General features: G+C 41.2%; 1 long non-coding RNA gene across 2 annotated transcripts; it reads left to right on the forward strand.

Annotated features, from left to right (window-relative positions):
• The first annotated feature begins 20 nt into the window (after positions 1–20).
• LOC132653099 (uncharacterized) lies at positions 21–16,992 on the forward strand. Of its 2 annotated transcripts, XR_009590790.1 has the most exons (5): positions 21–1,163; positions 4,978–5,102; positions 5,796–5,837; positions 6,889–6,990; positions 14,701–16,992. It is a non-coding gene; the product is annotated as an uncharacterized LOC132653099 (long non-coding RNA). The 2 variants fall into 2 exon arrangements; XR_009590791.1 differs by lacking the exon at positions 4,978–5,102.
• The last annotated feature ends 261 nt before the right edge of the window (positions 16,993–17,253 follow it).

Below are 17,253 nucleotides of genomic sequence, written 5' to 3' on the forward strand. Positions count from 1 at the left end.
GAGAAACACCCACCGCGCTGGCTCGGCCGCTCCCGGGAGAGCGGGCCGCAGCGCCCCCTGCTGGCCGGAGCCCCGCGGCGCGACCAGCGGCCGCGAGCGTCCTCCGCGAGGCCCCCAGCCGAGAGGCCCCCGGGGACCGGACGCGCTCGCTGCGCCGCGGAGGATGCGGATCTGGCTGCGGCTCCGCTGTGCTGCTCCCCGTTGGTACCTGCCGCGAAGAAGGCGTCGCTCTAAGAGCTGTCCGCCGGCTCTGGGAACCCTGCTCAGACGTGGACGCTTAAACTGAGGCTGAACTCTAGCCTCAAGCCCCGTCTTGTGTAAAACCAAGTTGGCAAAATAGAAAGAAAAACGGTCAAAGTTTTGGTCACCAGGAACCGAATACCGTCGACTTAGGCCATCGACTCTGCAAACCTGTGTTGTAGGCCTCCAGGCAACCCCAGGACCTCCGGTCGCTGATTCCTTCCTTTGTGAAAATAGAGTTGCTCTGCCTTAATCTGCACCTGTCTCAGGAGCTCATAAACCCTTTCCGAGTCTTTAATCTTTTAAAACTATTTTCCTTCTGAAACTCTATGAAGTCAGGCTGGACTTGAACTCATAATCCCCCTGCCTTTGCTGGTGATGGGAGTCTACCACCAGCCAGCCATCTATCTTGTCAGGTTTAAATACGAAGTATTTCAGAAACAGGGGCAAAGGAAGATTTACACAGAAGACTTTCCATCTCTGGTCCATCAAGAGGACATAACTATAAGAGTCAAAAGACATAGAGGGCTGGGGGTGTAGCTCGTTTGTTAGAGCGCTTGCTAGCACGAAAACCTGGATTTTATTCCCAGCACTGCACCTATAATCACAGCATTTGGGAGGTAAAGACAGGAGGATCACAAGTCCAAGGTCATCTTCAGCGGCATGGAGAACTGAAGACCAGCCTAGAACGTGTGAGACCACGGCTCAAACAGCCCCGAAATCAGAGGGAGAGCTCTGGCACCAAAACCTGCTGTGCCTCAGTGAAGGCAAAGTCTAAGTGAACTCCCGTGAAGCTGTTTATAGTCTACATAGATGTCACTTCATGTCCGTCCATCTTTTCATATTACTCTGAGACTTCATATAAGGCCGCAACATTCACGATTACAGACGTGTGTGTATTTTTAAAAGATAGGTTCAATGAGGTAAGTATTGGTTCCTTGTTGTCCCTGGCCTCTTTCCCTGCCACCTTGTCCACAGTTTATTCTCATGTTCCAAGGTCACCCTCTTGGAGAACAGTTCCCCTAACACTGCACCTTCAGTTGTTGTGCTTGATCCTCTTAGTCAGAATTCTTTTCCTTTATTGCATTTTCTACCTAACAGAGATTCAAGCATGAGTCGCTGTTTATATTCATAGCTAATAATTACTGAGTATTATTGTGGCCCAAGCAGTTTTCTAAAAATTTATACTAATTACATTGATGACAAAAACTCTATGAAATAAGCTTTACCAGTTTTTTTTTTCTTTTTTTAAAAATTGGGAAATTGAGACAAAAAATGGTTTTAGTAATTTGTAAGTTGCATTGATACTAAATATCTGATCTAGGATTCTAAACCTACTCAACTCTAAAATCAGTACCCTTAAGTTCCGTAAGCTGCTAACTCTATTCAGTAGAAAGTGTTTCTCCATGACCACACTTCCAAGACCTGTACATACACAGCTATACCTCAATCACGAATGACCAAATGAAGTTCAGCATCTGTGTGTTGAGCAGCTTGTGCTCTGATCCCCTAGTTTTACATCCTTAACCTCCGGCTCTGTGCCACTGTTAGAATTCGGAGTAATTGCTTCTAGGTGCCTTGTGGTCAGACCTTGCCTACCTACTCCCACTGTTTCCTTCTTGCACTGTCCTTCCTGTTATCTTTGCTAATACTAAATTAGCCACAGCATGAGCTTTATAAGGTGTGAAGTTCTTTTTCTGTTGCTCTATTGCTCTGCGAAGCTTTCCTAATGTAACAGGCCCTGAAATAAGAGCCATCTCATTGACAACTTAGGCCCAGATGAGGGCAAAGGATCACTGAACCAGGCCAAGCTTGGTGGTGGATGCACACAGTCCCAGCAGTGGGGAGGCTGTTCCACACTACTCTGCATTTGAGTCCCAGCACTCTTGCTGGGTAGTTCCCAACCACCTGTAACTCCAGTTCCAAAGGAAATACCTCTAGCCTCCACACACTCACACTCACGTGCATACATCCACACAGACATAGGCACATATGTATATAATTTAAAAATAAGTCTAAAAATAAAAACAGTAGTACCACAAATTTCAAAGGCAAGCAAGAAGGCTCACTCCCTCTGTTTATTAAGAAGCATCTGAATAACCTCAGTTGTCAGCAACCATTGCCTTTGACCCATGGACTCATTTCTAGGATGCAGGTATCCTGGACAACGATGATCTGTGAGGCACACTTTGACAAAGAGAGAAGGATGAGGAAATCAACATGGAGAGCCTGATGCTTCCCCCCCCATATACATGCTTCCATACCACTACCACACATACATACACATACATGCTTCCCCCACCACCACCACACATATACATGCATGCTCCCCCATACCACCACCATACATACATACACATACATGCTGCCCCACACCACAACCACCACATATACATGCACATACATGCTTCCCCACCACTACACATACACATGCATGCTTCCCCCACCACACATTCATACACATACATGCTTCCCCCCACCACCATACATACATACACATACATGCCATGAATTCCTAGTGGGCTGAGTGATGGAAGGCTTAACAGTTTCACAATTGAGACTTTTCTCTGTATCCTTCACTTAATGGATATTTCAAGGTATGAAGGGAAATAAATACAAAATACAACATATACAATTTACCACGTGAGCCCTTTGAAGTCCAGTCTAATTTCTTTCCTGTGCATTTTTAGGCATATCAACATTAAGTGACATCATCAGAAAGTTATTTTAAACAGATGGTCTATATTATGTCAAAACAGATTTTAAAATGCTGGTTTTGGATTGAGATCAAACAGCTGGTTACTGCTAGAAAATGTTTAGACTCTTTTAACTGGAAATCTCTGTTTTCTTCTGGTATTCCTTTTCAATGAAACGTCTGAGTGGGTTGTATAGGTTTACAAAGAAATGTCCAACAGTTTTCGGATATACCGATATTATTTTGCATTCTCACTATAAATGTGTATGAAATTACAGTATTTTTCTTAGATCTTCATGAATAATTCTAAAGCCAATCTAATAGGTGAGTAGTGGTGTCTCACTGTGACTCAAACCAGCATGTTCCTAATGATGCCAGGCAAATTTCCATGTGTTTACTTGCCCATGCAGTATCTGTTTTGGCTTTGGTAAAAGCCAGTGTTTAAAAAAAAAAGTTTCCATTTTTTATGTGGAACTGTTTTGTTTGTTTATGTGTGTGCATGCATGCATGTGTGTGTTTGTGTGTGTGTGTGTATACATGTGTGTACCTGAGTGCAGTTGCCTCTTTGGAGGCCAGACGAGGGAATCAGATCTCCTGAACTGTAGTTACAGGCAGTTACAAGCTGCAAGATATGGGTGTTGGCAACTGAACTCTCGTCCTCTGCAAAAGTAGTATAGACTCTTTTGTTGTTGTTTATTTTGGGATTTTGAAACAGGGTCTCTCTGTGTAGGCCTGGCTGTCCTGGAACTCACTCTGTAGACCAGTCTGACCTTGAACTCAAAGATCTGTCAGTCTCTGCCTCCCGAGTGTATTAAAGGCCTGGCAAGAGTAGTAACACACTCTAATCTGCTGAGCCATTTCTCCAGCCCCTTGAACTATTTTCTTACTGTTGGTTTTTGAGAATTCTTCATTCTTGGTTTAAGTTCATTGTCAAGCGTGTAATTCACAAGTTACAGTCCATGAACTGTTTCTCCAACCCCCGAGTGTGTGGTGTATATGTTGAAACAGGGTCTCCTGTAGTTAAAGATGACCTTCCTGCCTCTGCCTCCAAGTGCTAGGATTCCAGTTGCGGGATGCCAGGCCTGACATCTCGTGGCTTGTCTTTTTACTCGTTTAGGAATGTCCTTTGCAGAGAGAGTTGTATTAATTACTTTCGAAGTCCTGAGATGAAAACCTTGACAGAAACATCTTAAGGAAGAATGAGTTATTCATTCAGGCAATGTAGTCCGTCCTGGTAGGGAAGGAATGTGCGTGGAGGCCACTCCACCGATGGCAGTGGGAAGCTTACAATGTATCTTACTTATATCTCAGCAGCTGACCTTGAAGAGATAATTCTAGCTGTAAGTGAGGCTAGCTATCACCCTCAAGGCCTGCCTCTCAGTGAGTTACTTCTTCCCCAGACAATCCTCTCTGAGGGAAACATATTACATTCTAATTGAAACAAGAATAAATTTTTAACTAAGCCCAAATTAAGGGCAGCCATAAGGACATTTGATGACTGGAAGTCTACTGGTGAAAGTTTTGGTACATGTACCTGGTCTTTTGCTTTGTGTGAGAGAAGTGGGTTCAAGGTGATAATAAATACTAAAACCATGAACAATGACAGCTCTTTGGTGGGAAGGCTGGGAACTTGGAAGGAGACAATTTAAAATATTGGGCAAGAAGAATGCTGTGAAAAGCACATGATGAAGCTCATGGGAAGGATTGTTATGTGTGAATATTTACCAGAAAAATACCCACTGTGAATTAGTCACAACATAACTAACTAGACAAAGTGATCTGGTCAGTTGATTCGAGACAGCTTTTTAAGAAGCAACCAGGGTATGGCACATTGTCTAAAGAAACCACATGACCATGTGGCTGTAATAAACCCTACACCGGGTATTTCTGTTTAACAAGGCCAGATCCCTAACCTGACATCCGCAGAGTCTTGGGGTGAGTTCCTGCTGATAGAGCTTCGATCAGACACTGGGGTGAAGAAAGGGATTTATTTTACTAAAATCAAACCTGTTAAATGTGGACATTTGCCTTCTTGCCCATAGAGCCCTAGCAGTGTCAATATCTGAGGGCTAGTACCTGGAATAACCTCACTTCAGAACCAGAGACTTGTCTGCTGGACCCCTCACAGCCACACCTCTGGAAGCTGTTGACTTGAGAGAGTAACCAGGTGGGCCTTCGAAGAGACAGACATGTATGGACTTACACATGATATTTTGCACAGAGTGGTTTCCATACTGCAGTATTCAGGATATACTCTAATGATCAGATATGCTATCATGACCTCATTCACACACACACACACACACACACACACACACACACACGCCACACTGCTGTAAAATCTACTCTATGAGAAGAAGCTAGGAATGGAAGATTGGTCCTCACTTTAGCCTCAGCATCCCACTTCTTGTCCCCAGTTACAGCAATGAGAGGTTGTGGTTTGAGAGGGGTGTGTATAATTAGCCCCGTTGAATTTCCAGCTATAAATGCTGTGCAGTCACTTAGGGTTTTTTGTGCTGACAGATTAGTAGAGAACAAAAGAAACAACATCCTGGAAAGGAATTGAACTTACTCATCAGGAGGAAATAGCACTTACTTTTCACAGATGAGCAGGAAGCAATGGGTTTCAGACTCAAATGATCCACTTGGGTGTTTGTGAATGACCCCTGATAAATGACTTTTTGCCTAGCCACACTTAATCCATCTTCTAAAAATGTCTCCTAGTCCCATCTGTGCATTCCCATATAAAATCCAGTCTTCACAAGAGCTCTGCTAAGTCAATTTGGTAAGAACCCCCTTTCCTACAACACCTGTGAACCTTGCATCCCTGATGTGTTCGTTTTCCTCTGCTGTTGTTCAGGTGATGTCTAATCTCTACCAGCTGTTTTCAGCACGAATCCAGGTAGGTGGTTTCGCCATAAGATCCCCACTAAGCCTAATGTTTCTTCTTAGTAATTCTTCCATTTTCTAAGCCTACCCCTCCTATCAGTTCTTACTTGCATATGAGATAGCTGTGATTTGGATGCAATCTCTCTTCTCCATTGTAAAATCCCTTTGCATAGTTCTCCTGTGGCCATCATGATGGTTCTGAATAAAGTCTGCCTCACTACCCTTCAACATGTATCAGTGGATGAATTGGCTGGCTTTATGTGAACTTGACACAAACTAGAGTAATCAGAAAGGAAGAACCTCAATTGAGAAAATGCCTCCATGACATCCAGCTGTAAGGCATTTCCTCAGTTAGTGACTAATGGGGAAGGGCCCAGCCCATAGTAGGTGGTGCCATCCCTGGGCTGGAGTTACTGAGTTCTATAGGAAAGCAGGCTGAGCAAGACAGGGGAAGTGAGCCAGTAAGCAGCACCCCTCCATGGCCCCTGCATCAGCTCCTACCTCCAAGTTCCTTCCCTGTTTGACTTCCTGTCCTTACTTCCTTCTATGATGAACAGCAATATAGAAGTGTAAGCCAAATAAACCCCTTCCTTCACAACTTTTTGGTCATGGTGTTTCACTGAAGCAATAGAAACCCTCAGACAGTGGGCAGTCTTTCCTTCAGTGCCCCTGTTCAGTTACTTTGTCTGCTTGTTGAGAGATTCCTGCTGGTATGTAGTCCATGCTCATCCTACCTACCTCTTCCTAGCATGAGAATTAGAGTTGTGAGCCACCAAGCTCAATCCATGTTCATGTCCATGTTCCAAGTGTAATAATAAATGAGCAAATGTAACTACTATGATCTGAAAGGACAGGGTGACAATGGACCCAGATCACTTGTAGATAAGATTCTGGGCTTCCCTAAGACATAGCAACCTGGAGCAACAAATGTGGGTTGACGACATGAACAATCAAAAATGAGATGCAAGGCACCTGATAGGAGACAGTGAGTAACAGAAATGGCCTTGAGGTAAGCTGTGATATTGACAGATAAATTTCATTCCACTGTTTTTCCTTTTGTCAAGTTTTCCAGGAAATGAATCATGGAAGACTGTGTGTAGCTCAGTGGTAGAGCACGGGCCTGGAATCCATGAAGCTCCAGGTTTCATCTGCAGCACTAGATGGAGGTAAGAGATGAGATTGGAATGGACATTGTTAGCCAGGCTTGTGGCACATGACATTAATTCTAGCATTTGGGAAGTGAGCTAAAAGGATTGGCTTATTTAAGAGCAACCTAGGATTGTTTAGGGAGACATTATGATAAAAAGAAGAAGGGCATAAGGAGGAGAATGAAGAAGATGGGGATGAACTGAAAGCAAGCTCGGAAAAAAAAAGGAAGATTAATGGATCCTGAGGAGTTGTCCCCATATAAAATAAATACATGAATGAAACAAGGGGATCTCATTAACATAAGCATCCCCTTTTGTGACTCCTGAGACATGTTACTCCTATCACTCTCCTGGCAGTGATTCGGCAGCAGACACCCTTGCCTTTAGCTTCTGGGAGGACAAGGTTCAGGGTTGAATTGTTCAGGAATTCTCCAGAAATTGTCCTGGGAGAAGGGAGTTGCCTCACTCAAGTTACAAACCCAAGGACAGCTGACTTTCAATAACTACTCGGAGGGTTTAGGAACCTAATATTCCTTGAATAGTTTTGGGACATTGGGATTAATTGATTGACTGACTGACAGATTGATTGATTGATTGATACAGGGTATCTCTATGTAGCCCTGGTTGAACTAGAAATTGCTGGGTAGATCAAGCTAACTTTAAACTCAGAAAATTCTGCCTGGCTCTGCCTCCCAGGTGCTGGGATTCAAGGTGTGTGCCACCAGGACCATCTTGTTTAGGAATTTTGAAGTCCCATCTGAGCTCTGGAGATCTCAGGATCAATAGAGACATCTGCAGCTTCTATGTCACAGCTTTTCCTCTGTCCAGTTCTGTGCTTTCTTGGCTTCCTTGCTGTTGTTCCTGATAATCAGGGAAGCTGCCATTTCCAAGATTACTGTCTCTGGATTTTTTTTTTTTTTTTCCTGAGAAGGTGACCTGAGTTACTGACACATTTCTGCTTTTACTGGTGGTTCCTGCTACCACCCCCTTCAGCTTATTACTTTAATCATTGTTACAGCATTGCAGGGCTGAATATTATGTAAACAAATTAATTACTCTAGCTCTGTTGGAGAAACTGCTGGTGCTGAGTCAGACTGACGCTGGATCACAGCTTTGAGAGCAAAACAGCAGAGCCGAGTCCAGCTGCTCAGGTGAAAGGGCAAAATATGTGAGGACAGGGAGTGGATGAATGGATGGAATGTCCAGAAGGGCAAACAAGACAGGCAGGTAGTGAGTAAGTAGGCAGTGTTAACAGCAGACACTGAGCCAAGTCCCTAGGGCAGTCAGTTTCCTGGTCCTTTGACACGTAAACCACACCACATGGTTCAGACCACCGGTGGGCAGAGCCATCACTGTGATGGTGAGAGAGGAGATTCACAGTGCTGGGGTGCAGTTAGGGATAGGCCCCAGCAAGACCAATAGCTGTCTGGACAACATTCATGATGTCAGTTGATGCTCCACAGATCAAAGGTCTTCTGCTTGATGACCTTTAGATAATTGCATGATTCTATGAGAGAATCATGCACTGGGAAGAAAGCAGTCATCTTGAGAACCAGGAGGAAAGAAGTTACCCTTTTCACACTATTGTTCTCGTTGTACTGTAGCCATTTGTTTTATTATTTTTAAAATTATATTTATTTGGGGGGAGTCATATCACAGTGCATGTTGTATGACACTATTCCTGGGAAGACATGAAAAAACATCTACTCACCCCAGGTAGGGAAGTAATGATGGAACAAAGTAACAACACTACCCAAATCCAACTAGGTGAACCAATGAGTCTTACTGGGGTTCCTTCCAGGAACAGCAATGACTCAGTGATGGAAATCTGGAACATACCACACTGCTTGTGAACAGCTCAATAGGTTGGAGAGTATCCTGTTGGTTGGAGAGCTCTATTGGTCTGAGCCTGTTTTTTAGACACCTTTGTTAGTTTCCACTTCTTCTAGACAGCTCAGCTTATCTGAGAGTATCATTCAGCAGTCTGTACTGCTTATATATGCTTGGGGAGAGAAGGGCCTGGAGCAGTGAAGGGATCATTTAAGACCATCAGAAAATACTAACATTTATGCTATGATTCATAACAGGAGCAAAATTACAGTTATGAAGTAGCAACTGAAATAATTTTATGATTGAGGGGATTACCACAACATGAGGAACTGTATTAAAGGGTCATAGCATTAGGAAGGTTGACAATCACTGACCTCCAGAATTTGATCAGTTTCAGGAACTTCCTAAAACCATTGATTTTACTCCACGAGCTTATTAGATTCCCCTGTAAACATTCTTTGGGTTAATGAGCTCCCCCTTAGAATATCCCTTTAAAATTCTGTCTTAAAATATCCTGTTTTATAGCCCCCCCCATCCTGTGGCTAATGAGCTTCCTTCCAAGATGGAAGGCTTAGATCATGCATGTGCAGGTCAAATTGAAATGTGTAAAATCACTTCTCTCTTTCTACCATGTGGGTTTCAGGTTATCAGGCTTGGTGGCAAGCACTTTTATTTGCCATCTTGTTAACTCCTGGTCTGTTATTATTTAAAAGTATACAGTCTTTGCTGCTTGGAAGGAACCTAGATGAGCACTCTATCTCTGGAGTCCTCAGGCCCATAAGACATGATGTTGCAGTCACAAACCAGAACTATTACATTCAGTGCCAACCTTTATAGAGGGTTCAGGTGAGGGAGTCATACCCTTTCCTCTAACTACTGTATCTGATAAGTTCTTAGGCCTGTTTTTTCCTGACACAAGCTTATATGCTGCTACAGTCCCAATTTGCCCAGATAAATTTATAGGGAATACTCATTTATCAAGCTGTGCTCCAGGAATGGTGCCAGACAGATGGTGTGATCACATGTCTACCCAGGTACAGTGTCATCCTTCACACTCAAAGTAGAGTCACAAGCTGCCTGTAAAACAGTCTTTCAAGGCAAGACACAGTCGGAAAATTACTGTTTCATATAACATGGAGCAACTTAGGGCAGGGCAGAGCCTGATCTCAACAAGTTGAAGTCAATGTAGTCGTGGGAGTTATGAAGTGAAACTAGGAGTTTGGAAAAACAACATGGTACCTGTTTGTACACTGAGCACATTCAATGCATAGCTTTTGAAATAGACTATAGTTGGCAGATTACTATATTAACGCATGGTTTTCAATTTTAAAAAATATATTTAAAAATATACACACTTATGAAAACTCAGGATAATTAAAACACGGATAAAGAAAAAGAAATCAAGTTAGCTGGAATCCTGAAATCTATAGACACTTTTATTCACATTGCAATGACTATTCTTGGCAGAATTTGCTTGATGTACACAAAATATGTTACATATATAATATCAAATAGTAAATCCATTATATCTATGTGGCGTATATATGCACATGTAGAGAGAATATCTTGTGTATTGAACGGATGCAACACTTGTTGATAAAAAAAAATCTATAGCCTATAGGAAAGGGTTGAGTAGAAGGTAGGACATGTGGCAAGCAGAAACTATTCTGGAATAGAGCCAGACACAGGAAACTTCCCTGGAAAGACATGAAAGAAGACCTGAGCAGAAGTAATCAGCCACATGGCAGAACTTTGATTAGAATAATAAGTTATCAAGTTACGAGCCAATCAGGGTTTGAGCTTAGCTGTATGGCTAGGTATTTGTAAATATATTTTGAGTCTGAGTCATTATTCCAGGAGCTTGGGGCCAAGTAGGAAAAACCAACACAACATGTACATATCAGTATATGTTATATAATCAGATCAACTAAAGGAATGCATTAAATATTACTAGATATAGTAACAGGAAACAGAATGTAATATATAATGCACCCATTTATTTGATATATGCTTATTTCTTTCTAATATCTTGTAGTGTGTCTTATTTGATCAAGTGTAAAGTCTGTTTCTAAACTTAATGTGAATTACATTTCCTTCTATTTTGAAGCTATCTACATAAATTATTTAATTAGAATAACAATAAAAACCTGTGTACACCAGAAGATATGAGGCAGCCTTATACTGCCATAGAATTTATTTTTATTACTTAACTAAGAAATAATCATGAAATTATTATGTTTTGGATATTGCAGCTGTAAATCTTTGCATCCACAATGAGGTTGAAACTATCAGGTAAATTTAGAATCTCATATTGGGTTTATCAGAAACAAAGGCACAGAAACCTTCACACAGTTATTAGCACAACAAAATGAATCAAATCTGCAGATAAAAAATTCTTATAAGAAATTAAGCAAAAAAAAAGTTTTGAATTCTTCAAATCAAACTCAAACTGACACACATCTATTGCTTACCTTTTCCATGCAAGGTGGTTTTTCTCTCAGTTTCTTTTGTAAATACTCTCAGTGTCATGTGCTTTTGGGGGAGTTGGAATTTCTGACATGGAGAAAAGGTAATTTGTAGGAAGAAAGTACCTTTGTACTTTGTGCTTTGTACAGTACCTAAGGACTGTTGCATGAAGCTTGTTTTCCATTCAGCCCTATGGCAGGCTTTATGCCTGTCAGTATTGCCACTTCTCTGGGTGCTTAGATTTTGTTTCTGTGCAAGTTTAAAGACTAAATATATGAAATAAAAATGAATATACATTGTGGTGGCTACAACAATAAGAAGGCAATGAGTTGAAATGAAAACACAGCATTCCTACTGTGAAGTCATAGCATCTGGATTTGAAGCTCAATTTTGGAAGTTATTTACCAAGTAGTCTAGTCAAATCTTTACCTCTCTCAGCCTCACTAGCTCCAATCATAAAATGGGATGCCACATTTAGTTTAAGGATAAGAGCTGATATATGGGGCTGGAGAGATAGCTTAGAGTTTAAGAGCGCTGCTTGCTCTTCCAGAGGTCCTGAGTTCAATTCCTGCCAACCACATGGTGGCTCACAACCGCTATAATGAGATCTGGTGCCCTCTTCTGGCATTCAGATGTACATGCGGGCAGAACATTGTATATATAATAAAATAAATAAATCTTTAAAAAGGAAAAAAAGAGCTGATATATGTCACAGGTTATATATAAATAGTGTTTAACTACTGGCAGCTCTATCAAAGACAAACATAGTAAGTTGTGATCAGAATTCTTTATATATGTTTTTGTTCAAATCAATCAATGAGGGAGGAGATCTATTATTAAAACATAAATGTTTATGTCATTATCACCTATAATATCTGTTTCTTCCATGTCACTAAGTTGTGGCTATTCTCTAAACGCACTGGGTAAATAAAACTGGACCATCTCTAGTAAACTATCAATTGAGAACTATCAACTGTCATTCTAGCCAGGAAGCATTTAGTGACTAAAATCATCCATTATTTAAATATTATTATTGCTGTTGTTGTTTGGTTATTTTGCATAATATAGGGGAATCAAGTGTTTTCTTTATGTCATCTATGTTTTAAAGGGTCTTTCTCATACTGTGTGTTGGAGGGAGCAGAGAGAGGTGCATAGGTAGTTGCAGTGACAGCACGTGTGTGGGACTGAAGTTGGTTCTCTCCTTCTACTATTGGGCTCAGGTGATTGAACTCAAGTCTTCAGGCTTGGATGCAAGAACTTTCACCCACTGAGCCATCTTGCCAGCCCAGAATCAAATATTTTAATACCACAACTATCTTTAAGGTTTTTTTCTCTGATGGATATTATTTTCTCAGTTACAGCATAGTAACTGACCTTTTTGTTAGCCATATCTTAGGAGCTTTCTGTTAAAGTATAATTATTAAAGTAATTGAGTTTTTGCACTATATTCTCAGCCTTTCATACTTATTCCTCTTTCATGCTCTTCTTGGGAATGGGTGGAAATAGCAAGGCAGAGATCAGTTTACATGATTTCCAAGTTGTGAAAGAGAGGGACCTGAAACCTACAGGCAAGCGTCCTTGCGCTGCCTCTGGCTCCAGGGCATAGTAGCTGGTGTAACCTGATTCCCAAGCTTATGTTGAAGTGGCCCAGAGTTGGCTGGTCCAATCTGGCTTTTGGGAACATCTTGCTAATATTACTAAAGGACTAGCAGGCTGACCTTCAAATGAAGTCTCTACTTGGAAGCCTTTTTGATCCACCATTGTTACTGTCCACTGTTACTTCTATTGGCTAGTGTAGGAATTTAGGAAGGTGATTTCTTGTAGTTAGGAATGTCATGTAAGCAGGGATTCTGGTTAGCTATTACTGTATAACAAATTACCTCCCAACTCCAGATGATAAATCATGATTCTTTGGGCCAGAGGTTTCAGAAGAGCTTGTCTTAGCAGTTATCTTTTGCTATGTTTCATTTGTACAGTCATCCCCAGGCTCCTATGGGTGAGCACTCAGGATGGCTTGCTCATGTGAGTGTCAGTGGCTAATATTGGCTGTGATCCAGGAGCTCATCTGGAGCGCCTCATACCTGTCTTGGGATTCTTATAGCACGGTTGGTAGGGTTTTAAGAGGAAGTTTTCTGAAGGACAAGTTTCTAAAAGATCTAGGTAGACTATAACATCATCTTGTCACATTCTATCAATTAGGTGAATCATGAAGACCAGCCCAGATTTACTTAGAGGAAAATGAGGTATCACTCTTAATGAGAGGGGCCACCGTTTCTAGTAAGATAATTTGTCTTCCTATGTCATTTATACTATACCTGACTCCCTATCTGGTTACCAAGGTACATCCCTTCCATAAACTTCAGTGATCTAGACTGTCCAAAAATCCAAGAGAAAAAGGCATGCCTCTCCTTTGGGGAGGACAGAGAATGCAGTTTCCATTTGCAGTGAGGAGCTGAACCAGACTAACCAACTTAGTTTCAAATCTGCCTGGGTTCAGATAATAGCTGACCTCCCTGTTAGCCGCCTTTCCCCAACTCCCTTCATCTGTGCTTACCCACAAACCTGAAGCCCCCAACACCTCTTGCTGTTCCCACAGCAAGACATTACATGGTATTCTGGAAAACTTCAGAAATGCTGTTGCTCTCTTCTATTTGCCACTCCTCTACTGGGTTTAATTCTGCGTGTACTCTGCTTTTTTTTTTTCCTTTTTTTAAAATTTTATCTTAGTGCTAGACCCCCAAACTTAATGTTCTACACTTTCTGTCTTTTGAGCATTGGCCACCCTGCCTGACTTTTGCTTTTCCTCCTCCTATAGCCTTAAGATTTCCTGCCCTGTCTAAAGCTCCAGCCTCACTCCTGCCCTATGGGTAGCACCCTGATTAAGTTGCCTTCTCCATTCCCTCTCCAAAGGGAAGAGAGAGAGTTGGACTTTGTCCCTGAGCTTCAAGACAAATTCTATGTCATCATTTTTACTGCCTGCTAACCAGTTAAGTCTGTCATGGGGTCTACCTGTCACACCCATTTAAGTTACTATGCAAATTAGTCTACTGAACCAAACTAGTTTTCTGGAAATTTCAAACAATAAGTAACTTAATGTGAGCTCCTGTGAAGGCAGTAAACAGTCTCAGCGTAGCCACTGTGGCAGGGAACAGGAAGAACTCACAAGTGTGGGTGTAAGACACGCCCTTCCTTATCTGTTGTCTTAAGCACCTAATATGGTTAGAAGAGTCCCTTTTGTAGGTCCTGGGATGTCACCTCAACTACAGAAAAAAAACCCATAGAAAGTTACTATACATGCCATACAAGATTAATATACAGATAAATTGTGATAGAGCCAAATCCGAGGTTCTTGGAACAGCATGTCCTCCTTAGTCCTACAACATGAAAGTTATCACAAGGAACACAGAATCTGCTTTCTTATCTTGACCATAGGTTGCAACACATTCATCCTGTCTTCAATTCCAGAAGTGCTGGCTTGGCTTTACACTAGGTGAAATGACTCCCAAGGCCTGGACACACAGCTCCTTGGTTTAGCCACAGAGTGCAGAAGAAATGGCTTCTGTCCAATGGAGATTTACTGCTTTGAAGGTATATTTAAGCTTTACAACTGCTCTGTACAGAGGTGTTGGTATTTTTACTTTAGGATTAAGCGTCCAGATCTTGGAGAAGTAAGCCTAAGGTACGCACTAAGTGGTAAAGCTGGGGCTTTACCCACCGCTTTGGGGGGCTGAGTAATGGCGTTTAATGGAGGCAGCCGCTTCTCTGCGCTCACTTGCCAGGGAAAAAGAACTACTTGTTAACAAAATTTTGGAAAGAATAAAACAAAACAAAACAAAAAAACAACAAACAACAACAAAATTCCCTACACTAACCTTCAAACTTGCAAGATTTAATTTACTTTGTAACAGGTATAGACATACATAATTTATATATCTTAAAACAATACTAATCACAAATTAGCACTGTGAGTTATTATACTTAAAATAGTAAACATTAGTTCAATAGTATAGTATCCCATTGGAATATAGCTTCTCCCAGAAGCATATAATGAATTAAATTCTGCTCTAGGGCACATTTGAAATTTTTTCTTCCAGTGTGCCAAAGTGACAACTGAAACTACTATGACAGAGAGCTGAGTGAGGCCTTCCTTAAAAAATAAAAAGCAAACAAATAAACACTAAAAGCAGGGAAGAGACTGCAATTAGAATGAAAGTATGGAAATCTTTATGACTTGCACGGCTCTAACTGCACTGCTAAGGCCCAGAGAGAACCCCATGTTCAGGATGTTTAGCTGAGCCTGTGTAGCCCATCTTGGCTTTGGACTTCCTCATATTTTTTTTTGTTTGTTTGTTTTCATTCTTTAATCATGGGGACAGTTTAAAAAGACTATATTTACTGTCACAGTGTTGTAACCTGCTTAATGTACTTAAGCTCCATAGCCCCTCAGAAGAGACCTACTTTAGTTCTTAGTGTAACTGTGGCTCCTATGTTATCACCTGCTCTTTCCTATCTTGCATATCAGAAGCCATTTGCCTCCAAGTCTCCATTTTGATTATAAGGTGAAATTAAGTTCAAAATCTCATACCCTACAATTCAATAGTTCAAAATTTGCTGCTTAGAATAAAACAATAGATTATAAATGCATGTCCTGCTTGAATTAAATGTATATTCCGTTAGAGCAAGATTGAAACATCCAGCTATGTTCCTTACTCCCAGAAAGCTGGAAATCCCCCAAGAGCTCCTCTACCCTGAATCTCAGTCAACCAGTTTAAAATGCTTTATCAAGCTACCTAACACAATACAATACATTTGGAACAAAATCAATTATGTTTAGCTAGTCAAAATGGTATAAAATGCTGCTTGCCCCTCCTTGCTTCCTACACTTGTTGTTACAGTTTTTTTGTATAAAAGGCCTGCCTTAAAAGACCTACAACTAATAAATGGGACCTCCTGAAACTGAAAAACTTCTGTAAAGCAAAGGACACTGTCAACAGAATAAAATGGCAGCCTCAGACTGGGAAAAGATCTTTACCAACCCTACATCAGATAGAGGGCTAAATATCCAGAATATATAAAGAACTTAAGAAATTAGACACCAACAAACCAAATATTAAAATTTAAAAATGGGGTACGAGCTAAGCACAGAATTCTCAACAGAGGAATATCGAATGGCAGAGAAACACTTAAAGAAAAGTTCAAAATCCTTAGTTATCAGGGAAATGAAAATCAAAACAACTCTTAAGAGTACATCTGACACCAGTCAGAACGGCTAAGATTAAAAAAAAACAAAAAAACAAAAAACAAAACTCAAGTGACAACACATGCTGGAAAGCACAAGAAGAAAGGGGAACCCTCCTCCATTGCTGGTGGGAGTGCAAACTTGTACAACCACTATGGAAATCAATCTGGTGCTTTCTCAAAAAATTGCAAATAGCACTGAGGAGAGCTGCTTGTTTGTCAAGCTGCTTTGTTATTGAGTATTCAGCAAAAAATGTTTTCACCCTGGCCTTCACCCCGAGACAGAGATAAGCAGGATATTTCACCAAATTCTTTAAACTTGTTTGTGTGACCTTGGACCATATGTGCTATAGGGAAGTGGTTTAAGAAACAAGTTTGGTAATTCCATGAACTTCTTTCTTGTATTGAAGTGAATTGTTCTTACTTTGCTTATAACAAGGAATTGTGGAATAAACTCGAGGCTGCAGTTCTTACTGACAGTCCTCTCAAGCTGATCACGTGTGACTTGCTTTATTTATTTCAGTCCTCACTCCCCACTCAGATACTGTTCGATTCTGCAGACAGTCTCCGGGATAGCACTACCTCAAGATCCAGCTATACCACTCTGGGCATACACCCAAAAGATGCCCCACCATTCAACAAGGACATTTGTTCAACTATGTTTGTAGTAGCTTTATTCATAATAGCCAGAATCTGGAAACAACCTAAATGTCCCTCAGCAGGGGAATGGGTACAGAAATTGTGGTA

The sequence above is a fragment of the Meriones unguiculatus genome, chromosome 3 (genome assembly GCF_030254825.1).
Source record: "Meriones unguiculatus strain TT.TT164.6M chromosome 3, Bangor_MerUng_6.1, whole genome shotgun sequence".
NCBI classification, from domain to species: domain Eukaryota; kingdom Metazoa; phylum Chordata; class Mammalia; order Rodentia; family Muridae; genus Meriones; species Meriones unguiculatus.